This window comes from Centrocercus urophasianus, unplaced genomic scaffold (assembly GCF_019232065.1).
Source record: "Centrocercus urophasianus isolate 14NV4802_14NV808 unplaced genomic scaffold, USGS_Curo_1.0 seq_10, whole genome shotgun sequence".
NCBI lineage: Eukaryota > Metazoa > Chordata > Aves > Galliformes > Phasianidae > Centrocercus > Centrocercus urophasianus.
This window is the reverse complement of record NW_024884142.1, coordinates 65,906,071-65,933,576: the sequence shown is the minus strand read 5'-3', so window position 1 is coordinate 65,933,576 and position 27,506 is coordinate 65,906,071. Positions and strand designations below refer to the sequence as shown.

At 46.6% G+C, this 27,506-nt stretch overlaps 1 long non-coding RNA gene across 3 annotated transcripts in view; it reads left to right on the top strand.

The window, feature by feature from the left end:
* The window catches only part of LOC122165800, a 38,506-nt gene extending 21,132 nt beyond the window's left edge, over nt 1–17,374 (top strand). For 2 of the 3 annotated variants that reach the window (XR_006170597.1, XR_006170601.1), the window contains 2 exons: nt 994–1,073; nt 9,993–17,374. This is a non-coding gene — a long non-coding RNA (uncharacterized LOC122165800). The remainder of the gene's footprint in view (nt 1–993; nt 1,074–9,992) is intronic. The other variant, XR_006170598.1, reaches the window with a different exon arrangement.
* Nucleotides 17,375–27,506: the final 10,132 nt, after the last annotated feature.

The following is a 27,506-nucleotide window of genomic DNA, read 5'->3' as shown; positions in this document are numbered from 1 at the left end:
TTTTTTCAGTACAGCTGGTGTTCAGTTTTCCAGACACTTGGTACTGTGTAGATTTATGTTTCAGACCACAACAGTTGTAAGTCAAACGTTGTGCTCCTCAGTGTAATTTCCTTTTGCTGTGATTTTATTTCTTCTGGGCCTTCTGGTAATCCTCTCTTAATATTTTCCACTGCAGCACTGCAAGGTCCGTGCTGGCACTGAAGGCTTTTACATCTGAAACACACCATCCTGCTGGCTGTAATTAGTGCTGACATGCACACACACAGACTGCTGCCAGGAAGCAGAAACACTGTCCTTTAGCTTTACTCATATGGAAAAGTCGGAGATTTGGGGTGGCTTTCTTGTTGTGCAGATGTCTTCAAACACTGGGAAGCAGGGAGCTGTGGCACTGCTCTTGGTTAAAGGACAAGCTCGTCTACCCAAGCATGTAGCTGTGCCCTTGACAGGTTACATTTCTGTTTGCAGTGTCACTTCCTATCATGCTTGCAGCGGAGGTAACTGTTTGCACTGTCATAACATCTCTTCTGCTGGTGCTTCCTGGCCTGCGACACTGCAGAAATTACCGCAGGGCACATCGCCCCACTCTCCAGACTCTCACTTGAGGATGGCACACAGACAGTCATAAGGCCCCAAGCAGCACAAGCAGCTGTGGGGGCTGCCAGCCTCTGAGCTGCCTCCTGATTGCCTGCCCTGGCTTTCCTGCCTGAGCTCTTGGCCATAAGTGGCCTCATGCCTAGACGACTGCAGCCCTGGAAGTGGGCATCACTGCAGAGCTTCCAATGGTCACTTGGGGTGGGCTGATGAACAGGTCCCTCTGGAAGAGCTCCTGAACCAGCTCCTTTTGAGAAGTCCTGAAAACCTGTGAAAGCTAGTAGGCACAATAGTTGTGAATAAAATGCCTTCTGTTAGATTTCAGATCATTTCAGGAATGAGTACAGAGACATGGCTGCATGGTGCCCCTGATGTTGATGAAATTTCTTTCTTCTCTTGCAGTAAAAGCAAGGCTGCTTGATGCCGGCGAGAAACATGTGGCTGTCCAACATATTGCCTGAAATCCACAAAAGGAATCATTGGTACTGCTGATTTCAGGTGTCTTTTATTAATACTGAAAAGAAAAATTGAGCATTTCCTTTGTACAATTTGTAATGCTCTGCTAATCTGTGTAATCTGCAGTTAATGTCCTTTTGTGCTGTGTCTGCAACAATTTCCCTGCTTTGTCATTTCCATCGCAATACGTAGGTGTTGTCTATTTTGCTTGTAAGGTCATCTTAGGCAGTTCTGGTTTGAAATATTTGTACTGCAAGCTTTCCCCAAACATGTGATAGTTTCTGTTGGCTGCTCTTCTTGTTTGGTTTCTTTTTATGTCCTTTATGGGAGGGGAAGTGGATGAGCTGGGAGGAAAGATGAAATGTCCTTTGTGTGCAGTTAGAGACAAGTATCATCCCCACACAGTGATGAGATGTACCCTCACCTTCAAATGCTTCTGCTCCAAGCTGCAACTCACGTCTACATCCACCTCTACAGACATAGAGCTTTAAAAACATGCTGTGCTCTTACTTGTGCCATGAGCCCCCACTCTTAGTTAACCTTCAGGCATTTAAGGTCAGAAGGCACCATCTGAGCCATCAATTCTGCTGTACAAGTAAGGAGACTGGGTCATGAGAAAGGAGAAGTGAATGAATCTCATGAAGAGAGAAAGGAAATACCTCTAGACTCAGATAGATTCAGATGGGATTGCTGAGGACTACCAGAGTTCCCTCTTTGCGTTTCACTTCAACTGAGATGGAGTTCCCCATTATTGCACTGAGTGTTAGGTCTGTGGGCAGCCAGGGAAACGTCAGCTGCAGACTTGATGTGATGAAGTGCAGAAGTCTAATGTAGCACAGAGAAAGGATGAGGCTAGAGGGAAAGAGGTTAATGAGTAGAGAGGGACACAAACCTGCATGATATAAAAGCCTGGAGGATTTCAAGGGGCAGGCTAAACATGAACAGGAAGATGACAGAGCTGCATTTCTAGGTACCTGAGGGAAGGCAGGGAGTTGTGTTAGTTGTGGCTGTCACAGCTAACAGTTGCATTGAGGCACAAGCAACGATGTCTACAGCAGCCAACAGGAAACATTTGACAGACCAGGAGATTAGAGAGGAGGTTACCATCAAGGTAAGAGAGGAGAAAGCGTGAGTTTGTGGATATTTATGCATAGCTGTGGTATTGCTATGTAAGCTGCAAGAGGAAACCCTTAACAACAGATTCCCAAAAGCTTGCTATACGATGTCATTTCTGTCAGGGGAATAACACCAAGTAGGCTGCTGCAAGCAAATAATAAAACTACCTCATTTTATTAAGCTGAATCAATCCATGCTGGTTTTATGTCTTCCTATTGTCCTCTTTTTCTAACCAAAGCTACTTCATTAACTAAAGATACAATTACTCTGCATGATTCAGTTGTCCTCAGTGTGGAATGGTCTCCTATGTTTGAGGTGTTCAACTGAAGGCTGAGTTGAATCCTCAAGCTAATCCAGTCTTGAAAATTTTAAGAGGTGGGGCTGGTGGGATGGCTGCCCATCTGCTCCTCCCCAAACCCCAGGCAGGACCAACTGGCAGATGTTTTTTGCACTCTCAGAACACTGGGAACTCTACAGCTCTCCAGGCAACATACTGCAGTGCTTACTTATCCTTGCTTTTGGAAGGTATTTTTAGTGTAGCTCCTCTCCTCTAAATTAAGGCCGTTACTCTAGTACCCCAAATGGAGTTGGGACTGAAGTTACTCCCTTTCTGATTTATAAGATGACCACTGCTATGTCTTCCTCGCCTGTACACTTAGGTAGAGAAAAATCTTATCGACGTTCTTCTGGGTTTTGACTGTTCAGCCTTTCCCTCGGCACCTTTTCTGGACCACTACTACTACTGCTCTCCTTTCATCTTTCTGCTATAAGCTCACCATCTCCCTGAACTGCAGTGGCCAAAACTGCACAGTTCAAATGAAGTCTTCACAGCATAGACAACTGTGAAAGAATTATTTCCTGTTTCTTGCAGATTGAACTTCTGTTTGTACACCTCATTACAACACTTTCATTTTTTACTGCAGCGTGACCGTGCTCATTCATGTTGAGCTGTCATCCCTAGATCTTCTGCAGAACTGCCGCTGTGCTGGTTGTTTCCCAGCCGTCTTTTAGTACTTGATGACGCCTACGCAACTGCAGAGCTGTGTTTTGTCCCTGCTCAGTGGCGTTTGTTTTCCCCAGCATTCCTCCAATTTGTCAAGATTGTTTTGCATTCTCATCCTGTTCTCCATGGTGTCCTGTGCTAATTTAATAAGTGTTCCCTACTCTCATTTCTTCAAAGATATTAATGAAAATACCGTACACTGTCAGACACAAAACAGATGGCTTCAGACTTCATTTGATACGTACCACCAGTTTGACAGTGAAGCATTTATAACTGCTTTTAGTCTGGTTTTCCAACCAGCTGTACACTCCTCTAATAGCAGTTTCTTCTAAACCACGTTTCTTTACTTAGTTTATGAAAGTGTCAGGTGAGACAATAGCAAAAGCTTTACTAAAATCAAGATCTGAGACCTACTATGGAAGGAAATTAGATTGATCGGATATGATTTGTTTTTGTCAAATCAGTGCTTGCTGTTCCTCATCTGCTTGCTGTCATCTAGGTGCTGGAAAACAGCTTAACCAATTTCTACTTCCAGCATTTTCCAGGAATTGAAATTAAGCTGCTTGCTCTCTTGGGCACCTTTGAGTGGAGACCAAAGGAAGAAAGTAACAACCATTTGTGTCTTTGGTATCGTCACTGAGTAACTCCTCCTTGTGAAACTCAGGTCTTTCTTTGGCCCTCCTTTTACTTCAAGTACATAAACTTCACACCCACTGCTTGTTGCATCACCTGTATCTTTTTCATTTCATTCCTCCTCTTAGTAACATGACCTAGTTTGACTTTCTGTCTGCTTCCTCTGCACATCTGAAACTAATGAAGAGCTCTTGTTTAATTACTTTGTACCTTGTGGGCCCCCTCTAGGACTTGTGCTAAGCTTCCCTGCTACCAAGGAGTTCACAAGTAGCTCTTTACCATTTCTTCTGTGATTGTGCCTTCCACACAACTTCCTTAGAGCACTGTTAACTCTTCAAATGTCCTTTCTGCCTCAGATTTGCCACTTGAAGATCACTCTCACCCCAGCTACCTTTCACCTTTGCCCACAGACCCAAGTATCCTGTATAAGTCAGAGTCAAATACTGCAGAGCATCTAGTCAGGAAGAAGCTAAATTAAAGAGATGACAGCTGTCATCAGTGCTCAGGGAAGAGCACAGAAAGAGCACCAGCACAGAGCTAAACAGATATGCCCCACATATTTAGCACTTAGTTGTGTCAGGAAAAATTAATATTAACACTCACAATTATCTGCCCCCGTCTATGAACTTGTCATTAAATTCAGGAGGGTTGACTAACAGCGGTGGAAGCATCGTTATTTGTGTAAAACTTGAGCAGTGCAAAACTTACCATTGCTGTTTGTCTGCTTTAAGACTTTCTGATGGTATCTATTATATCTTTGCACAATGAGGAGGCTTAGACTTTGCAAACATTTGGAAATTCTGTGTAAGAAGCATGCAGTTAGATCTTTCATTCAATTAAGCACTGACATTACAGTGTGTTTCCAGTGATGGGGGTTCAGGCCTGCAAGAACAGCATCAAGAAGCTCTCACTGAGCCAGAGCTCACCATGTTCCATGCTCTTTAAGCGCTGTTGAACAGGGCCTCAGCTTCTCAGCAGCCAACCAAGACACTCTACGCCTTCAGGACCAGCTTAATCTTTCCCATTCAGCTTCTTCCAGTGCATGGTGTGCACTGTTCCTGGAAATATCTTACTCTAGCTGCATTAGTAGTAGAAAAGCTCTACCTAAATGTACCTTCCTGCTTAAAACTCCCATTTAGAAATTTGCTTTGGGAGCTGCTTGCCCTCTACTCCATAATGCCATCCATCCAAACCAATCAGAATCTTCCAGGCCAGGGCTGTGCCCATGCAATCTCCCTATGCAGTCCAGGAAAAGCCTACCTGAGCAGTTTAATGCCAAGTTGGCTTTTGGCTGCCATTCATAGCTCAAACATGTTCTTGCAGAAGTCCCTTTACATGCTGAGCGATTGTTCCGTGAGCACAGTCGGCACGGCAGCCAGTAACTCTGCTGTGAGTTATTTTAATGATGTTATTGATTTCATTAGCTCCATTTTGTTTTGCTTCATTACATCAACTCTTGGCGCCAGGGTTAAGTGGCAGCTAATTAATTCAGCATAAATGATGTTTCTTTATGGGGCAGCCAGGACCAAAGAGAACTCCTGAAGCTTCCAGGGATGTTTGCCCAGAAGCTGGGATGGTTTGTAAAGGAGTTGTTAACTTTGTTTTAACATCCCAAACAATCACATTAGTACAACTTTATAACTTACTCCTCTCTATGCATTTGATATCACCTCATGAGAAGAAAATGTTACAGATATAACAATAGCTGGTATTCTTGCAGACAGTCCGATTTCTTTATCTAGAAGTTAGAGTTTGATATGTCACCCAATGATTGGCCTTTGAGTCATTCGAAGCTCCTATAAAAAAGAAGAAAAAGCAAATGTACAGCCTGCTGTGGTAGAGTCATAGTCTAACTGAGCATCCATGGCATCTGCTGGAGAACTCTCCAGACGGTGCCCTTGGAATTTGGGTCAGACTTTATAATGCTCCAAACAAGCTATGAAGAAAGCTGCAGGAAGATCTAAGAGACCCATGAGGACATAGATGGGTAATTATTTATTTTTTAAGAACATACCTAGGGGCTTAGGCAACTGGCAGACTTAAGTTCACCAAACAGTATTTGGGTTAAAAGAAGTTACACTACTGGCAAGCAGAGAATCTCCTGAAAGTACAGTTCATCTTTCCTGAAGTAAAATCAAAAGTAGCAGCACCACCTCATCATGTCAAGCTTCCTAAAACAAAATACCTATTAAAAGTAATTCAGCTCAGGCAAAAACGTGTTGTAACTGATAGGCTTTCCATTGCCCATCTGAGAAGACCTGCTTGCTCAAAGCCTTGCACCTAGCTGTGGCCTGACTCAAGGCTCCTGTTGGCTTTGGTGAGAGCTGGCCAAAAGCAGTATGTTGGACCCCACTTGCCATGCACTTGGCACTTTTGTAGAAAGAGCTGGAAGGACAGCTCACCCCAGCTTGTGTCGCAGCAGCAAAGATAATGTTTGCATCTGCAAGAGAAACTGCAGTGAACAACATGGTGCCAACAGTCTCCAAGTGAATGTAGCTGGTGTGCTTCTGTTTCACTGAACTTTTATCTACTGTATAATCATGAATGGGAGTCCCTGTGCAAAGTGGGTCTTCACCCCACTATTCGCATGCTATTTCTTTGTCTAATGGCAATGTGGCTGATTTCTTTACACCCTGAACTGTCCAGCTTTTCCTTCCTTCTTCCCTTCCTAGCTCCTTCCCTCTTCATTTCCATTCCATGTTTTAACAAGATGACCTATTGGATACCAGTATCTGGGTAAAGACTACCTTTTTGTGTCAAACCTTTTGCTTCATCACATCATCATAAAACCACCACTGGAAAATAACAAAGCAGAGGTGTATGAGGGGTTTCTCAAGTAAGTTATTTGTGTTGAGCACATGCACGGATACTTATTTTACTTTTTCTATCACAGATCAGCTAATGGACATTTTCTTTAGTTGAAATATTGGAAAATAAAAATAAACTCAGGCAGTCCTGAGATCTGTCCTGGGTGACACAGACAGGGTGAAGGTGGCATGTTAACCCACTACTTCTCATGGCACAGAAACCTGGGGCTATCAGAGTGAAAGAGCAGGCTGTGTGGGCACCTCACTGTGGGTCATTTTTCTTGTCAATGTATAACCAGACTTAAAATGTGATTAGGGAAATTCCTGCATGAAAAGTCCTTCGGGACTCTTAACAACTAAGCACTTAGCTGGGACTGCACCACTGCCTAACTGCTCTTTGTGTCTGCGTTTTCCTAAGCCATCATCCGGGCCCTTCGCAGAGATGGGGCTGTGATGTGTCCTCCCAGCCACCTCTGCACACCTCGGTTCTCTGCCTTCCATCTTCTCCCTGCCTCCCATCTGGGCATTTCCACCCACTGCTCAGCTGCCCCGCCAGCAAACCACTCTGGAGTGAACTTTGTCCTCCTCCACCTGGCAGCAAACCTCGGTGGCATGAATTGTCACAGATCTTCTGCTTCCAATGGAAGGAAGGTTGTGAAGGATACGTCCCGCATTTTTTCCTGAATGATTTTTTGAGTTGGAAGGATCTCTTCAGTTATTTTTGTCAAAATGGGAGTGCATTTTCTCAATTTTTTTCTTTATTCCAGGAATTCAGTTCTTGTCCATGATGAGAAATGAGGTCAAAGAGCTGCCTTTATAGCATGCTGGAGAGAAAATAACTCCTACTTAATAAACAAATAAATGAACAGTCCCCACTGCTCAGTAGGGTGTGATACGAGTTCCAAATTTACACATAAAGCCTTTCAAACCATGGCATGACTTTGCTAGCACTGTTCAAAGCGAAAAGCAGGCATGGAAAAATCTAACTAACTGAAAATGCATTTGAAAACGCTTTCTTAAGGATAAGAATCATAAAATGCGAACTGGAATATAAACCCAATTTCACAATATTACATTGCAAATTGTTTTGATTTTGGAAGGATGCGGAGTGCAGGCTAAGATCAGCTGCCTGCATAAGCCATGTTATAATAAATCACATTGCATTTTTCATCCCAGAACAATCTCCAGTGATATGCTACATTCTTTATTAAGAGTGTTCCGCAGCAATCAGAGCTGAAGGGAAGGAAGGAAATGGGTTGAAGAACATGGCAAGAATCCCTTAAAGTTAAGGGAGGAGAATGGGGAAAGTTATTTTAAAAGTACAGGTGGTTAGTGTAAATTATTGAGCTCTTGAAATGTTTTCCCTTGATAATTCTAATCACCTTGTGAAATCAGTCATTCATGCTTTTGCAAAACTCTTCATTTACTGGGAGTTTTAATCTATTAGTTGCAGCTCGGAGCCAACCGTGCATTCATCTCTGCAGGCAGAAAGAGCTGGGCTCAACCCTACAGCAGAGCTCAGCACTACAGCTGCTGAGCATGCACCACCATAAAATGAATGGTGCCACCCTGAGAGGGATGCTGATACCTGGAGGCACCCTGACTTACTGCACCAGGGCTTGGGCCATGGAAACATTCCCTCAGACTCCAGGGGTGTGGGGACCATGGGGCAGTGGCACACGAATGAAGGTGTTTCCCACTCCACGTTACATGAGATTTGTGGGATTGTTTGTGCCACAGAATGGTGCTATTGATATAGGTTGGCTTAGCAATAGGGATGAATGATTTTGGATGATACTTCACAGCTTCAGCCATGGTTCCTTCCAAGCAGAGACCTCTTCTTGCTGTTCTTTGGGCGTTTACTTACTTTTTTCTACTGTATTTGGGGATTTCGCTTGTCATCATTATCTAGGAATAGCTCCAGTTTACTGTGGATGATGATGTTTGTTACCAAGCTGCTTGGGTGCACCAGTAAGATCAACTGGTGCTAGCTCAACTCTTACATAATTAGCAGACACAGTCAAATCTCACTCATCACAATGAATGCAAAGGTGATTTAGATAAATGAAGGTTAGGATAAACAGGTGATATTGTAGTGTGTTTAATGCATTAGCATCTTAATAGCCATTAAATGATGTGACCTCATTTCTGCTAAATGAGCATTTAATAAACAAGTTTTGACTGTGGTGTCATTGTGCAAAGGTCTCTGTGAGAACTTTGAGCAGAAAGACAACATCTTTGTGACTGAACAACACTGTGCACAGTGGGGATTGCACTGGATGTGATAGAAGAGAAGACAAGGTCTCATGTCTGGAGGCTGCCTAAAAGCACGGGAGACTGAGCAGACATGCAGGATCCCTGCTCTACCTGGATGTCCTGCTGCCAGCTGCCACAGCTGGTTGTAAAATGTTCCTCATCTCTTTCTTTTCTATTTTCCCCTTTTTCTTTTATTTTGCCTCTTTTTCTTCCTTTGTTGTTGTTGGTGGTGTTGTTTTTGTTTTGTTTTTCTTCTTTTCTTAGTTGGATTGCCTGGGGACTTGCCAGAAACTTGGGACCAGACTTTTTTGCTGGGAGTCTTGTCTTTGGCATTAGCGGAATTTGCTCTTTAATGCTCTATATTAGAACTATTCAGGCTGCTTGAATCCTAATTCAGCTATTAACACTAGTATAGGTAAAAGCACAGTGGGCTTGTTGTGGTAGCTTTGTGCCTTTTTTATGAAACAAGTTTGGCAGATCCATAGAGTGAAGGGTTTCCCTTTTTCCCTTTCATCATCCTGTGTATTGGGAGATCCCTTCCTTTGCTTGGAGTGCCAAAGTGCTGTCCTTTCAAGACACAAGGATGACAGTAAGGCAGTGGGATAGGTGGCAGAACTGGGCCCACCTCTCACCCCACGTACCTCTCCACCTGCACCAAGTTCCCCTTGCGGCAGCTGTGAGGTTCAGTTCAACAGAGAGACTGTCCTGAACATTATTAAGCATGAGAACAATGCCAGCTGAGCCTGAAGAGTGGGCAGTGACGCCTGGGCAGACTGTTTCCTCCCAGCCCCAGCACATGTTGCGCAGAAGATGCTCTCCTGCACAACTTTCATGAGCTTTCAAAAAGGCATTGACTTCTTTTTTTTTGAATCTTAGCAATGTAGCTGCAGATGTAAAACATAACAGACATTTAGAAACTGTATGACTTTCCCTAATTGTCTGCAACAGTTTCAAGATAAGTCATTTTTAAAAGAATTGCTTTGAACAGAGATGACTTTAAAACAGACTTCTGTACTTCTTGTTTTTGCTTTTGTCTTGGCACAGATGCTTACCCTCTTTCTATCTCCTTTGTAGAGTTAATTATGCAAAGGCGAAGAAGCTATACTAACGTTGTAATTTTGTTTGGCAAGGTGAGCCGCAAAACATATGCTGTGTCATGCCTTTTTATTACTGTGCAAGAATTGCCAAAGAAGCCTAAGGAGGAATCAAGGACATCATCGTTGCGAGGAAAAGAGGAAACAGCCCAGTTTTACAACACCGAGGCTTGTAACCGCTTGCGGTAGATAGTTTCAGAACTGGTTTAATTTTAAATTATTCTTTTGCCAACTGACAGCAGCTTCAAAGCGACTTTTGTTTGATTCCACCACTTTCTGATCCCCACTGAGTCATTTTACAATGCCCTGCCAACCAAAGTCCAACCGATGCAGGCAGCAGCACAGCAGCATCTGCTCTGTCCTCTGCATGGGAAGATGGCATCACCAAAGGTGGCTCTAGCAGGAAAAGCACTGGTCTCCTGTGCCCACACCGGCTGCTCGATGTGCTGCTATTATCCCAAGGGGTGTTTTCAGTTGGAGAGGATCAAGGAACCCATTTGGGTTTAAAATAAAGAGGCTGAAAGATAAGATTACATTCAACTTGGTCTCTTTCCAGGACACCGGTTTCCTGAGGAGCTGGAGAGATACAGAAGAAATGTGGGTTTTGGTATATGACAAATTCACACTGCGACTTCTCCCAAGTGCTTTTGTTTGCGATGCCTTGGAGCTCATGCAAAACTACAGAAAAGGCCACAGAGGGGGAGCTTAGCAGAAAGAAGCCTGGTTTCTCCACCAGAGATGAATCATGCTGAAACACAAAGCTAGCCTCTTCCTTATTGGAAGCTGGGATATTGCTTCTGCTGTGCAGAGAGGATCCCACAGCAGCAGCCTCCAGGCAATGGGACACACTTCTGGAGTCGTTATCATCTGCCATCAAACACAGCCCTAGGCCCAAGGAGGGGCTTTAATGAGCAGGGAAAACACCACAGAAGAACTGGAAATGTTCCCCCCCAGGTCAGTTTGCTCACCATTAGTGTTTTCTTACCATCTCTGCTGTAGGCAAATGCGTTTTCTGTATGTAAGAATTTGTAGAACTGATAACCAACTTCACAGGGATAGGAAAGGGCAAGAATGCTTTCAAGAAGCCTCAGGTTTCCTTACACATCTCTGAAAGACAGTCCACAGTGCAACACAGCCACCAATAGCAGAGGCTTACTAATGATGACAGTGCCTGCAAAGAGCAGAAATGCAGAAAGTGATGGAAAGGTTTGTAACAGGGGCTTTGAGAGGGAGAGCACTGCATCACCAGCATTTCAGGAATAAGAGGCTGATCTGCTCACAGACACAGGCTAACACTCACTGTCCCACCTTGTGCTGCTTTCCGCCCCACATATAAAGGATATCCAGTGCAATGCAGTGACACCAAACATGTCCTTTCAAAGGACTTGAGATTATGGTAGTGGTAGAGATTTGGGAAAAAGTAGCTACTGCAGAAACCTGCAATTTGTATTTCATATCCTATTGCACGTGACAATTCAGTTCTTTTGGGAAACTCCATTCTCCGGTCAAAAATAAGCCAGCAATGTGGAAAGAGTGAGATAAGCTGTTTGTTCAAGCAGTCACACCTCACATCCTCAGAGACATAGGCTGGTCACAGCAGTCACAATTTTGGCAGTGTCCAACACAAGCTCAGCCCCACTGCCATGGCAGCTCCAGGATAACTATACCTCTAGGGGCATCGCAAATGTGCCAGCACACGTGGCAGGCCAGCCTTCAGCCTTGTAGCTTAGGATGGCAACAGCCTTCAGCCCAGATCAGCTCATTGCTTAAGGGAAAGAAGCGCTGGAAACCACTTCTGAGCTCATCCCAGCAGAGCACCATTGCCACAGCACTTATCTGCGGTTATCTGTAGTTGCAGGTGACCTGACATGAGACTTACTTGCACTCACACACTTTAAATTTGAGGCAGGCATAAAACATGAGATAGTACATGTTGCTCATGTAGGGAAATGCCTTCATTAATATTCAACCCTGAGGACTAGCCTAAGGTAGAGAGTTTTTTGGAGCAGTGTGCTGCATGCAAGACATTTAAAATCCAGACACTCCTCTAACACTTGAAATGCTCATAGAAGAACTGATGCACCCAAAACCAGGTCTTCTCAGGAGCTCTATTTCCTCTGAGCTGTCCGTGCAACAGACTTACCTTGTATGGGTGGAAATACTCTTGATCTCTGATGATCAAAGGACAGTCTGATGTGCCTGCCAGAGAGAAAGAGCAAGCAAAACCTCAAGAAAATGCAGGACGTGTGGGACTCATGTCTCCCTATCTACATGCTCCTTTGCACCAAGCCAGTGGTATGAAAAGTGGATATCCATACTCCTTTTGCCTCAGAAGCACAATTTAGACAATACTTGAGTCTGTTGGTCACAGTGTGGGTAACTCTGAGGGGGATGAAACGATACATGCAGAGCCACTGGCTAAGGCCTAGTGGCCGAGGTACCCCACAGGGGTCCGGCTGCCCTGCAGCAGCAGTGTGTCCCAGCAGTGTGGCAGGGCAGGTGCTGGGGCAGGAGCTCCCTCCACCATGCTAAGATGTCTCTGAGTGAGTCACCGCACTGCCATCTGAAATACTGGGTCAGGTGCTCTAGTTTAAACCCCAGATGACGGTAGGTGAGCAGACAGGCGAGCACACCCCTTCAGTAACAAACCCGTGGGAGGCTGGAAGGTACCTGAGGCCAGGGCAGGTGCTTGCTGAGTGAGTGTGTCAGCGCTCTGAGGCTGGTGGGAACCATTCCTCTTGGCATTCGCATTGCTCTAGAAATGAGTTACACTGGCGCTGAAGAGCTAGAAACTTTCACATTGACATATATTTTAATAGCCAATTAGACTAAAATAGTCTTGGTGTAAGTGAAAACTAGACAGTGGCAGTACCCAGGATAAAACTAATTGAGATTATTTGTGAATTCCCAGTTACATTTCTATTGGAAGAGCCAAAATGATGTACCATGTGTTTATTCTGGCTCTAGATGTTTTGTTGTTGTTGTTTTGCTGGCATTAAACCACCTGTTGGAAGACAGACCTTGCCTTATCCTACATAAAGACAGCCAGTACAGTGCTGACTCATCACCAGTGTTTGATCAAATGGAAGTTTACTATCATATGGATCAGCACTTTGCACCGGGAAGCCCCGGTGTTTGCTATCCTTCCTTGGAAGTCATAAAGCCAGGCCTTTTTCTTCCATCAGCAGCCCACATGTGCAGGGCTCTAACTGAAATGGTTTAACACCGGCCCTTTTATTACACCAGCGCAACTCCTTCCCACACGTTGGCCCTTCACCTGATGTTACTCATTGCTTTTTGTTTACACATAGGAATTTTATTTGATGCATAAGCAGATAAGTACTGCATCTGCTCAGTCGTATTTCCCTAACACCTCTCCTTTTGTTCTTTTTGCTTTTTATCTTCTGGGTTTTCTTCGCTAAGGATCCTTGCCCTCACCCATCCACTGTCCCCTTACTTCCTTAGCTTCACTCTGCCCACCTCTGCTTCTGCAGTAGAGGAAGCTTGCTTGATAGCATTATGCAATGCCTTTACTATTTGGTGATGTTAATGCTCTCACTCTGAATCAATTTCCTCTTTGTTTGCCTGTGATGGAAAGCTCCGTGAAATTTGCAACGGTTTTGCTGAAATGAGAAAAGGGAAGGACGAGATCTGCAGCCAGGCACTCTGCAGCCCCTCCCAGCTCTCCAGTGCTCAGGGTAGGGGCGCAGACTGAGTCACTCCACCCTGCACCAGCAAACACCCGTGGAGGCACAAAAGGGCTGCTGACAGCAGGCAGCATGCAGCCAGCTTGGATTAAAGGCCACCTCTGGGAAGAGGGGCTCGTGCCCAGAGAGCCTTGGCTCTTCTGGATGACTCAGCCTGATTTGCCCCACTCAGGTGGAGGCCAGACCATCCCCAGTTTGCCTGGGAGCTCCTGCCCCCCTGAGCAGCTCTGGTTGGAGGACTGGTGCCCCCAATAGCTCTAGGGTGAAGAGAAGCAGTTGGAGGCAGGCTGGAGAGCCCTGCTTCTGCCTCCCCACTGGAAACTATACTTTCTTGCTTGCTCACGTGCACACTCAGATTGTGCACTTGAGAAGACGATAGGCAGGAATATTTACATTCCTTGCCATGGATATGAAGCTGAATTCCACCCTCCGGTTGCAAGGTGAATCAGGTCAGAAACACTGTTTCAGAGAACAGAAATGCAGAGGTACGGCCAATCAGATGGGGTGCCGAGCCACCATGCAACTGCACAACCTTTCCAGCAATTAGTCCAGCAGAAAGCAAGGGAAGGATCGCAAGCTCAGTGCTAACCAGGGGTTTTGGCACTTTGCTGGGAAGGCTCACCTGGCAAAGCTGCTCCCTGAGGTCAGCAAGTCTGCTGAGCAGATACCCCAGCACCCTGTGGCAAAGCTCCTCTGCTGGGGGAACAAGGCTTACTTCTGTGAACTACTGCTGAGAATGCATGCTCAGAGCACACAGCATGTGTGCAGGAAGGAATGATGCAGCTGTACCTTCACACCTTTCAGCACTCGCTTACAAAAGGGCAGAAAGATGTGTTTAAATTCCCTTTTCTTCTTCCCTTGTTTGGCTAGACAAGTCCCAGGCCATATCTGGATAGCACCAGCTAGACTGTATGTCTGGCCACTGCATCCCACTCATTTTTAAGGAAAAATAAGCCCCACACTGGAGAGTCTGCTCACAGATCAGGCAGTTCTCTGCTGGACTGGGCTGCTTGGAGCCTATGCTCTCCACATCTGAAACCAGACAACCCCAGGAGCAAAGCTCCACGTTTCCAGTCACTGATTCACAGCCTCTGGCAGTTCCTGCAGGATGGCTGAAAACAGTGCCATGGGGCTAGCAGCTTGCCCCACAGCCAGCGCATCCCAACCGCATCTGCCTTGGACCCGGAGAAGGAACCCTATAATCCCTGTGTGCTCCTTCAGCATCACCTAGCATTTCCATCCCAAACACTGTGTCTTCCTTCTCCTTCCTGCTCCTTAATGCAGCCACTCATATGGAAAATGAATCAGCCTTCCTTGGGCATGTTTCCAGAGGCCCCTCTGACTAATTCTGCCCAAAACAGCCAGGCTGACCCTGTGCAATGGTGTGATCATGGCAGACAGGACTGGGTCACGTTTGGGTGGAGGAAGGGAAAAACTGTTTCGCAGGCCTGCCCAAAAATCCTCATGTTGACTCTGCCAAAACCACACCAAACATATGGCAAATGAAATAGCTGGCATGGAGCTGCTTTGGACAGCAGAAGTGTTTCAGCACTGTGGACTGCTCTTTAGCTGTCTTGAATGTTATTTACCCTGTTTAAGCATCTCCACATTTAAGGGAGAGAAGGCAAAGAAAAAGGCAGTGCCAATTTTTTGTGCATTTGATGCTTTTAAAATGCACATTATTTTTATAATCATGTTAGCACAGTCCCAATGCTTGTCCTGTCCTGTGAGAACAGTAATGGCATTGCAGAAGGTTTCCCCTCCTTGTGTAGCAACGGACTTCTGTGGAAAAGCACACAGAAGCATTTTCTCTCTCAAAACAGGAGCTGTGCCTAATTCACCATATAAATGTCCTGCACATTTCATGGAGCTGATGAAATCATGTACAGATGGAATTCCTCTTAACAAAGGCTTTATTCACAGAGCAGGTTTCTCTGCCATGTATCTGACTGTATTCCAGCTTATACAGCTATTCCCACTGAATATATCCATGGAGCCAGACCATTTTCTGGGCAGATACCAAAGGTGGAGGTGCTCCCAACACTGCACTGTGGCTTCATTACAAGTCTGAGGCTGAAGTCATGCCAATGAGCACTCCTTTCCTCACTTTGTGTTGTTCACCTGGACTCAAGCACCCAATGCCATTTCCAGGGTTTGTCAGGTACTTTGGAAAAAACACTGTAGAACAACAAGAACCTGAGAAAGAGCATCCAAAGAACCCAGAGTTCGTCAGTCATTTGGGAGATGGCCATAGGAATGGAGTTGTGGTGGCTACAGCTACAGAAGAAAGATGAAAATAAAGCAGCCAAATGGTGATGATCATGAAAAAAAAAAGAAGAAGTTACTTTTCTGGAGATCGAGGTATGGTTTTTTTCCTTGGAGCTGCAGTGGTGGAGTACCAGCAGGAGAGCTCACCTCCTCACCCAGCAGCTGGCAGGCTACTGGGCAGCTTTCCACCATTCTCTTGAATATTGTGGCTTGGGTTTTAACCCTTCTCCAGCCCAAACTCAACCCCCGTAGCTTCTCCCATTTGTCCATAAGCCACGGTGTCCTGACACTATTGCAGTGATGAGGGCCTTGTGTAAAAGAAGGCAGGGGCTGCTAGCCTGTTCACATGTACACCTTTCCAGGGCTGAGCACACCGATCCCCAAATCCTTTGTCAATGCAACCTGATGTAGACAAGGAAAATAGCAGGCTGATGTATGCTGCAGAGCAAACTTCTTGGCACAGTCCAGCAGGATTCTTTCACGAACCCTTCTCCCTGCCTTTCTTTTTTGCCCTTTGTTCAGTGCTCAGTCAGTAACTCCTTAGGAACAACTCGCAAACTGCCCACTCTGAAAGCGAGAACAGCAACAACAAAAGGAATGATATAGAGGGATGACTTCAGAGAGTTTGGAAATATCTTCTCAAATGAAACATTCCTTTGCACACATACACAAGAAAGCATCAAAATTCTCTGCGGCTGATGTAAACAGCAGAAAGAAAAAGTCATCTGGAAGGACAGGATGATTCATACCAAGGACCTTGCTGGCAATATTCATCAGTGTTGAAATCCTCTCTGCAAGATGACTACATGCGAAAGCAAAACCAACGAGATCCCAGCTTTTGCCACGAGAAGCGTCATTAATGGCAGAGCAGCATGGTTAGGCTCCTAATGCCACAACCCTTGCTCATGGGAGTTACCCTTGCTCACTCATCTGACCGGTGGCAGCAAAAAGCCCTGTGTCACCCAGGTGAGAATGCTTTACGTAAGGGCAGCCACAGCAGCAGGCTGGAGCACGCTCAGCTGTTGCAACCTGTTTTGCAGAAGGGGCTTTGGAGCAGGAACAGAAAGTTCAGAGGCAAAAGAGAAGGGATTTTCTCCATCTTGCCAAAACTGCTTGCTAGGGCTTCCTCTCAGAAATCTCTGATTTGAACACTTTAGGGAGACTGGAAAGTTCAGCCTATCTTTCCCTTTATGTTAATTGTGTTGATCCAAAGGGGAACAGGGCACAAAAGGCCACGCTGACTTTATGCATTGTTATGAGATACTTTCCCCTGCATATCTGAATCTGTTTACTTAATCTTCCAGGCCTTTACCCATGAATATTAAACTGCTTGATCACTATGCATTAGGAGTCATCTTTGCACCATCTGTTTGTATTTGTCATCTAACCCTTGTAAATAATAAAATGTACTTTGTTCTCAAGTTCGTGGATCCTAGCAGGAGAGTGATTACCACGGAGGAAAAGTACTGTGTGAAGCTATTAGCAGCCACAGGACTCTGCTTAACTCCCAGTCTCCTGTCTGCCCTCTGTGAGACAAATGTACCAAGTCACAGGTTCCCTATTGTTCTCCATATCAGTCTATTTCTGCTGCCAAGGCATTCACCACTATTACAGTCATTAAACTAAATCCAAAACCTACCCCAAAGAGTGACTGTTAGCCTCCTTAGTTTCCTTGTCCCAGAAGAGATGATTTCGGATTCACATCTCTGAAAACGATGCAGAAAGCCTTGCTTATGTGTGTAAAAAAAGCTCACAGCAGAAGAAGAGGCAAGTTGCATCCCTGGATGCCAGCATTCAGCTGAGAGGTTCAACTGAGAGGTTCAGGTCACAAGATGCCAGGCAAGCACCAAGGGAAAAATGCAGAAAGTGCAGTCTCTACAATATAAAATTAATCCTCAGAGTTCTGACTGAAAATGTTATGCAGCAGGAAGAGCCGTGCCACGTATTACTGAGGTTCAGCTTCAACTTCACCAACTGAGACAAGTAGGTTTCAACCAGGGAGAGAGGCCCATAGCTGCAGGTGCCTGTGGAAAGCCACGGCCGCTGGCAGGCACGCCTCACACACCAGCATCTCCTGCAGCTGGTGGGAGACGTGCCTGGCAGCAGGCTTATGTCCATTTACATCACCCAATAAGTTGCCTCTCCATGGTCTTGTAAGTGAACCTGGATGTCAGGCAACTATCACCAGTCCTGAGGCAGCTGCGGTCTATTTATAAACCTAATGGAGTTGATTAGAGAAGGGATCATTTAGGAAATGATAGGGGATCGTATTGTATCAACCTGACGTGGTGGTAGCACCAAATTTAGACAAGAAAATAGTTGCCAAGTATTTGCTTAACTGGAAGAGCTATCTGGGCTTGGACAAGATACTACTTGCCCCTCTGCTCAGCTTTGCAAACATCCTGCACTAGGAGGTTACCTATTAAGTGATAGACAATAGATCTTTTTAATTGTTAGAGCGTTACGACCTTAGACTTTGCCCAGGTATTTAATAACACCATCTGCTGTCTAGCTCTGCAATACTATTATTTTTACATGAGGATTACTCTTCATGCTTCACAAACAGCGTTGTAATAACAGAGCTAAATAAGAGCACAGCAGCGTGCTACTTACACCCTACTGTCCAAGTAAAACACACAGGAGGTGCAGCTCACCCCAAATTTCCAGACGTATTGTCTCCAACCTGGAAGTCTTGAAGTGCTGCAGGCCGAAGAGCTGTGGATCCAGTCTTGTGGGTTGTTCTCAGGAAAAGCTCTCGCTTTGCCTGAGAAAGGGCCAGGAGCGAAATCCATCCCTATGTAGGCTGTCTGCTCCTTGGCTGGCTCTGCTTTTCCCATTTTCTTCCCCAAAACAACAGCAGTGGTCTGCTGGCCATGAGCTAGGAGTCACTGTGCCTTCCGACTTTTTTCTCATCAATAACACGCTCTTGCAGCACATGCATTTAGCTCCAAATATTCATATTTATCTGGTTTTATATATGTCTCTACAAAGGGTCCAAGGCAGACAATGATGTGACTTTTGGCATTTTCAGCTGAAGTGCCTCTGTACCAATGCATACAGCATGGGAAGTGAGCAGGAGGAATTGGAAACCGTGATGCAATTGGAAAACTACGATCTTATTGCTATCACGGAAACATGGTGGGATGACTCACAAAAAGAACACCATGATTGAAGGCTGTAAAATTTTTAGAAGGGATAGGCAAAGTAAAAGAAGTGGGGGAGTTGCCCTCTTCTTGTTAAGAAGTGGATAGTCTGCAAAGAGCTGCCCCTGAGAAACAGTCAGGAACAGGTTAAGAGCCTGTGGGTTAAGATTAGGGACAGGACCAGTGAAGGGCATCTGGTGGTCATGGTCTACTCCAAGCTGCCTGATCAAGGGGATCTGTTGACAAGGCCTTCTTGCTTCAGCTCCAAGAGGCATTGTGCTGGATGGGAGATTTCAACCACTCGGATATCTCTGGGAAAACAACATTGTGAGCTACAGATGACCCAGGAGACTCCTGGAGTCCACTGACAATAACTTTCTGATTTAGGTACTGGACAGACCAACAAGAGGTGAAGCACTGCTGGATCTGGTGCTTACCAACATGGAAGAGATTGTAAAAGAGGTTAAGATTGGAGGCAGCCTGGACTATAGCAATCATGCCCTGGTTGAGTTCATGACCTTGGGGTCATGTGAGCCTGATAAAGAGTGGAGTCAGGACCCTGAACTTCAGAAGAGTCAGCTTCAGGCTGTTTAAGGAAGTGTTGGATGAGATGCCCAGGGAAATTGTCCTTAGGGACAAAGCAAGAGGACCAAACTGGCAGCACTTTAAGAAGAGCACAAGAGATCTCCATTCCCCAGAATAAGAAATGAGGCAGACAAGGCAGGAAACAAGCAAGCATGGCTGAGCAAGGACTTGTTGGTCAGGATGAGGGGAAAAAAAAAAAGAAAAAAAGGAAAAAAAAGGAAAAGGAAAAGCACTGAAGTGGGGATGGGTGGCCTGAGAAGAATCTAGAAATGCTGTCCAGATGTGCAGGGATGGAGTCAGGAAATCCAAGGTGCAGATGGAAATGAACTTGGTAAGAGGATATGAAAAACAACAAGAAAGGATTCCATAGAGACACTGTACAGAAGAGAAAGGCAAAGGAGAGTGTATTCCCTCTGGTCAGTGAAAAGGAAGAGCTGGCCTCCTTGGACATGGAGAAGGCTGAGGTACTTAACGAGTTATTTACCTCAGTCTTCATGGTCTGTCAGGCTTCTCATGTCTCTTATGTCCCTGAACTTCTAAGTAGGCATCAGGGAAGCAAAATCCCTCCCAGTGTAAGAGCAGATCGAGTCTGAGACCTCCTCATGAGGTAGAATATGTGCAAGTCTATGGGGCCAGATAACACATTCAGGGTTCTGAAGTAACTGGCTGATGTAGTTGCCAGGAGAAGTCCCTGGTGACTGGAAAAAGGGAAACATCACTCCCACATTCAAGAAAGAGAAGAAAGAGGATCTGGGAAACTACAGACTGGTGAGCCTCACCACTTTGCCTGGGAAGATCATGGAATGGATCCTCCTAGAAAAGACGTTAAGGCACATGTGAGATCACATGGTTTGATCTGAGACAGACAGCATGGCTTCTCCAAGGGCAGATTGTGCCTCACCAACCTGGTGCCTTTCTATGATGGAGTGACACCATCAGTGAACAAAGGAAGGGCAACTGATTTCATCTACCTTGATTTGTGCAAGGCCTTGGACATGGTCCCGCATCACATCTTTATCTCTAAATTGGAGAGAGACTTATTTGAAGGCTGGGCTATTAGGTGGACAAAGAATTGGTTGGATGGCTGTAGCCAGAGGGTCATTGTTTACGGCTCTATGTCCAAGGAAAGACTGGTCACAAGTTGTGTCCCCATGGGTCCATCCTGGGGCTTGTCTTCAGCATTTTTATCAATGACATAGATAATGGAACTGAATGTACCCTCAGCAAGTTTGCCAATGATACCAAGCTGAGTGTTGCAATTGATGCAATAGAAGGGAGGGATTCCATCCAGAGGGACATGGACATGCTCGAAAAGTGGGCACATGGGAATCTAACGAGGTTTAACAAGGCCGAGTGCACTTGGATTGAGGCAATGCCAGACACAAGTTCAGACAAGGAGTAGACTACTTGAGAACAGTTCTGTGGAGAAGGACTTAGGGATCCTGATGGACGAAAGACCACACATGAACCAGCAGTATATCCTGGTCTGCATCAAAAAAGGGGGAGGCAGCAGGGAGAGTGATGTCCTGCTCTGCTCTGCCCTTGTAAGTCTCCATGTAGACTACTATGCCTAGGCCTGGGGCCCCCAGCTCAGGAAAGATGTGAAGCTGTTGGAGCAGATCCAGAGGAGGGCCACGAGGATGATCAAATGGCTGAAGCACCTCTCCTATGAGAAAAGATTGAGACTTTTTCAGCTTGGAGAAGAAAAGGCTCCAGGAGGACCTCACCAAAACCTTCCAGTACTTGAAGGGAGCTTACAAGCAGGAATGTGACCAACTTTTTACATGGTCTCATAGTGATAGGACAAGGGAAAATGGCTTTAAACTAAAAGAGGGGAAATTTAAGTTAGATGTTAGAAATAATTTTTTATTTTTTTTACTCGGGGTTGTGAGGCACTGGAACAGGTTTCTGAGAGTGGTTGTGGATGCCCCATCTCTGGGGGTATTCAAGGCCAGTCTGGACAGAGCCCTGGGCAGCCTGACCTGGTGGATGGCAGCTCTTCCCATAGCAAGGGGTTGAGACTAGATGGTCTTTACGGTCCTCTCCAACCTAAGCCATTTTATGAATCTGTGATACCCTCCAGCTCCATTCCTGCATAGAGCTCAGAAAAAGAGTGCTTTTCTTGGCTCTCTGCTGCAACAGAGGTCAAATATGAAACCGAACATATGAATGCAATTAGGAGGGTATGTAAAATATGGGGGCTGGCCGTCTTAACAGTGTCCGAAACAGGCAAGTCTTGACATGCAGTTAGTTAAAGAGGATTTTAAGTACTACAGGCTGCTGCGTGGTGAGTCTGGTTACAGCTGAAAAGAGCTTCTCAGTCTTCTGGCCATATTATTTTTCTGGCATTTCAGGTGTATAATTTTGCTTCTGAAGCCCTAGTGTGCAGGAAAAAAAAAAAACAAAAACAAAAACAAAACCAAAAAACTCCCCTTTAGAAGTAAGCAAAATCATCCTTTCAGTCCTGATTTGTAGTTTTGGAAGGAGATGAGAAAAAGCTCAGATTCCTCACATACCTGCCCTGTACCGATTCTGGAGCAAAGACAATGGTATGGACAGTTAAATGTGCTATCCAGAGGTGAATGCAGCAGGTTGTGATTTTTCAATCACCTGTAAACAGAGAAAGTGGTACTGCCATACTTTATATAGTTGAGTGGGGATTCTTCTTGCTGCTTAACAAATGACAAAGGAATGTCTAAAATCTGTGCCAAATGTATTTCAAAGAATGTATCTCTGCCCTTTACCTACCATTTGCGTTTTCTTTTAAAACTTTCCAAATGAAGTTGTAGACAACCCTCCTGCCAACTAAAGTATGTGCAAGGATGCAGAAAGCTTCCACACCCTGTTGACCTATTCATCAAAAACACATAACTCATGGTATAGAACAAAATCCAGAAAGCACAGCCTTGTCTGCATTAGCTGACCCTTAGGCTAAAGGCAGTCCTGGTGCACGTTCAGCTCAGCAGAGCTGCCCCAGCAGCAGCATGCCCACAGAGCTCCCCAGTGCCCTGAGGTTGGAGGTGCTGAGCAATATCAGGTTTACAGGTGTCCTCCTCCTAGCTGTCTTGAGAGCATTCTCTTTGGTGCATACCTACATACCATGTGCAAAGTAAGAATCATGCACACAGTGACATGTTTTCACAGCCCCTTTCTTGGGTGGTGATTTGGCCTGATATTATGTAAGATTTAACAAAAGCTAGAGAAGACAACTATTTTGAGGAAGAATGTTAATTGAAGGCTGAGTCAAGCTGCAGCTAGTACAGAGATGTTTTTGAGAAGCTTGTACCCTTTTTCATTTGGTCTATATTTTTTTTCCATTTAATTACAATGTGTGCAGAACTGCATTTAAGAATAATAGTAACTGGCAAAGGGAAATGGATGATGAAGGCTGCTGTCCTCTTGCTCCTGGATCTGCAGCTCAAGCCCATGCCAGGCCCTTGCAACCTGGCAGCTGCCACCACCCGATGGCTGCTCAGGGTCTACATACAGCAGGGGAGCAGAGGGACAGAGCCGGCCTCTGCTCTCTGGTGATAGCGACAGGACCTGAGGGAATGGCAGGGAGCTCCACGCAGCATGGAGATGAGCCAAGGAGAGGCGTGCAAGAGATGCTGGGCTGCCACTTCCCGAGGTGACACGCAGGCAGCAGGACCTCTGAACCAGCAGGGAGCGGCTGCTAGCCTGGCACAGACAGTGTTACTGGGGAGTGACACACCCGCAGCTCCCATTACAAAGATGACCAGACCTTGGTCTCTCATCCAGCCCCATTTGGGAGACTAAGTGATATGCAAGCCCCAACCTCTGGCAAGCTGTTCAATAATTATTATCCAGAGGAGGAGACCAAGGTTAATTGTCAGTTCCAGAATGGGTGTACCGGTTATTAATTTTGCTACAGTTCTTTTTATCACATATGAATTTGGCTGTGCTTCCTGGCAGGCAACTCCTTCTGGAGCTCAGCTGGGTGTTGGGGCATTAGGGATGCAGGTGAATGCAAGAGGGATGACTCCGATCTTTGCAGCTCTGCTAGTGGTGTTTACAAGTGTGTCACTAATGCCTAAACTTGTCAGTGTTCCTACTTAGGATCGCTACACGGCAGGCAGTACACTGTGCATATGACTGAATGTCCAAGTCGATAAAAATACCCTATTTTACTTGTTTTTACTTAGTCTAAGAAACAGCACTGAGAAAAAACGTGAGGCTGGGGGCTGAGCACAGAGCAGCACCTTTGTCCCCATGCCGGCTGCCCAAAGGGGGTTGGGGGAGCAGGCAGCAATGACATCCAGAAACTAATTTCACTGCACTTTGTTTCCACAGATTGGAGCATGCTTCTGCTAGCTCTCGTTATATTACGAAACTGAAATAACATGACTGCAACGATGGGCAGAAGAACATGGTCACCTCTCGAGCTGCAGCATGGTGTTCCCATGGGGTCACGGCCTCCCGGTCTTCCTGTTGGTGCTGGGCCAGGATTGCCTGGCCATGCTAACACACCGCAGGCAGCTCCCAGTCGCTCTGTCCCCCCATACCCCATAGACAATTGCCCATTGTGGCTCGCAGCAGAGGGCAGCCAACACGGTGTCAGTGGGAGCGTCCAACATAGCTATTTACCAGGCTGAAGAGAGCAGGCGGAAGATTTTCCACATCAATTGCCCTTTCTTCTGGCATCTGGAAGAGTCCCTCTGAAGTTTTTATTTCCCTTTTGAGTGTAGTAACCTCTGAATTTCTCAAGTGTTTCCATCATCTTTTCCTTGCTGTTTTTTTTCCACTGCTACTTGAAATGAGGTTGTGAAGTCAATTGCTCAGTTAAAAACAGAATCATTTCCTTTTTTTTTTTTTTGTTTAAAAAAAAAGCACACCATTTTGGCTCCAAATTGCCTGGGGTAGAGCCCACCAAAGCAGCAGAAGCTGCAGCACTGAGGTTCTTGCTCACACTATTACTCATAGAATTATAGAATGAGAGAATAACCCGAGTTGGATCTCGGATGTATTCATGCACCCAAAACTTCTACAACAAAAATGACAGTGAAGTAACCACGTCCACATTCCCCGTTTGTCCCAGCACACACACACAAGCTGACAACATGCTACTCTGTCAGTGTCCCTCTGCCAGCAGCAGCAGTTCCATGTCACAGGGGTCATGCAGCGTGGGACAGCAGTCGGCAGCGCTGGGGAGAGGTGTTAGCAGCATGCTGCGCACTCTGAGCATGGCTGCTTGTCCAGCAGTTGTCCTGTAGGTAACATTAGGAGTGGTTTCCAGTGTTTGTAGGGTCAGTGGCTCACCATCTGCTTGTCTTAAAGCCTTTGTCAACAGGCTGCTCTTGACAGCAGTATTGTATACATCAGTACTTTCTTCCCATATTAAATAAAAAATGGTTAGACAGATATATTTCTTTAGGAACAGTACTGATGTGAGAGCAGGACTCTACTGCACTGCTGTTCGAATGGTACGTCTCAAAAACCACACAATAAATGGAGGGTGGGTGTGGTATACAGGGGGTTCTCTTCTAAATTTATGCCTACTTCTAAATGAAAATTGGAACATTCAGCATTTCTAAGATGGCTACCAGTACTCTCACAGGCAAAAATGAGCAGCTGTGTACAATCAGAAGCTGGCAGGTGCTGTAGGGGCTTCTGAACTGTTCAGCAAATATCACAGATATCACAGAATCCACACATAGGCAAGAAGCTCACTGTAACCCGACCACGCTCAGCTTTCTGGAAAACCCTCTGGAGCAAGTGCCAACTCCAATAGGAACAAAAGCAGCAGAAACTCTACAAAGCTGGGAGGCAGAGAACCTCTGCTCCTACCTGTCAGCAGAGGTCCTGCAAACATCTCAGCAATAATCCGCTGCCCCAGCTTGGGGCTTTGGCCTAGGATGGGTTCTGCAGGTGGAACCTGTGGCATCCGCAACCCCCACTGGTGGGCATCCAGGGAAAGCAATGGCTTTGTGGAGGTTTCCAGCTGCACCTCTCCCTTCCTTCCCTGCACTGTGGCACTAGGCACAGCCACAACCAGGTCAGGGCTCCCCAGGGCACAGGGCTCCCCTGTGCCAGGGTCCCCCGGCTGGGCATGCCTGCAGGCCCCAGTGCCCCTACATATAGCCTTGCCATGTCATCACCAGGGCATTCAGCGGAGAGCAGGCACAAAAGGATGGTTTCTGTTTCTAAATAAATAAATAAATAAATAGATAGATAAATAAAAGCAACAAGAAACAAATGCATTATCTGTTGTATTCTTGTGCAGAAACTGCTGTAACAGCAGCTTTGCAGACTTTTGTGTGTGTGATTTGATTCGTAAATCACATTTCCTATGCCACTATTTTTTATCTGCTTTTTGACACTGAAAGCTGCAACGGATGTTTTTGCCTCTTCTACCAGAATGGATTCAAAAGCAGCAAAATGCAGCAGAACCCAAACACTGCCAATGCTAGCTCTGACCAGCCCGATTTCATTAGAAACGAAGTTAAATAAATAGGGGTCACACTCCCTGTCCTGCAGTTAGACGCCTGAAAGCTGTGCTTTCTCCCTCCCTGCAGCCAGTTCGCTCCGAGCTCTGCTCACCACGCGCAGTGTGCAAACACGCAGCTCCTTGGCTTCCCACCAGTGTATATAAATATATGCAGTTTTTTCCTTCGCAGAACCTGGAGGCTAAAGCAAGAGGGCAAAGGAGTACGTGACTAAAACATCCAAACTTCCTCTTTCATAAGCCATCACATGATGCAGTGCAATTACAATTCCTGCCTTGTCCTTGCCAATTGCAGGCGCATTGCCTCACCCGAGAAACCCGGCTGCTTCCCCGGCTGTGTGTGTATGTGTGTGTGTGAGTGTAGAGGCAGCAATCGCTGCAGCCGCCTTGGCACGCCTCCAGCTCCAGGCTGGAGAAAGAGGGCAGTGGGTGGAAGACGAAAACAAGATCTGTTTACTTAGCATGCAGGGATAAAGCGTCTTTCCAGCCGGGAGGGGGTGCACAGAACAGCCTTACAGCACTTTGATGCAACGAGAAAGGAGGGCCGCGCTGCGGAGCCAGCCGCGTTAACCCATGCTTCGCCGGGGCACGGCGGTAATCCGCGCACGCCTCTCCCGGTGCCGGAGCCGCATCCCCCGGCCCGCAGCCCCGGGAGTGCCGCAGGCACCGCCCCGCCGGGCTCCGCGGACGTCAGAGCTCCCCCGGGCGTCCCCGCTGCCTGCCCCCCCCACTCGTAACCTACATAACGCCGCCGGGAGGGCCGTGCCCGCCCGCGGGACGTGGCGAGGGAGCTGCCGCCCCTCGTGGTGTCGCTGTGCGGGGACGGGACGGAACGGAACGGCCGCGCTGCGCTTGCACTGCGCGGATTGTACTCATCCGCCTTAGAGAGCGGAGGGTTTGTGGTTGCAAACGACAGGAAATCTCGAGCGTTCTATTTCCTGCGTGCAGTGACAACAGTTTAAAAAAAAAAAAAAAAAAAAAAAGCGATGGTTTTTTTCACCCACAAGGCCCCTCCCGCCCGAGCCCAGCAGGGGACGGGGGCAGCCCCAGGGTCACGGGGGGGTCGGGGGCGACCGAGCGCAGCGACCCCGCAGCGGTCAGAACGCACCGCGCGCGGTAACCTCGCCTGTGCCAAGCGGGAGGCGCGGGCTCACTCCCGCCCCGCTCCGCTCCAAGCCGCCCGCTTGGCAGGGCGCTCCGCGTGGCCGGCGCTTGGCTCCCCCGGTGGCGGGTGGAACCCCCGGGGCCGGGCCGGGGGCGCGGGCAGAGCCGGGGCCGGGAGCGCGGCGGCGGCGTCGTTGGGGCGGGGGCGCCCATCGCGCAGGCGCGGCGGCACTGTCGAAGAATCGAGGCGGCGGCGCGCAGAGGCGGCGGTGGCGGCTGG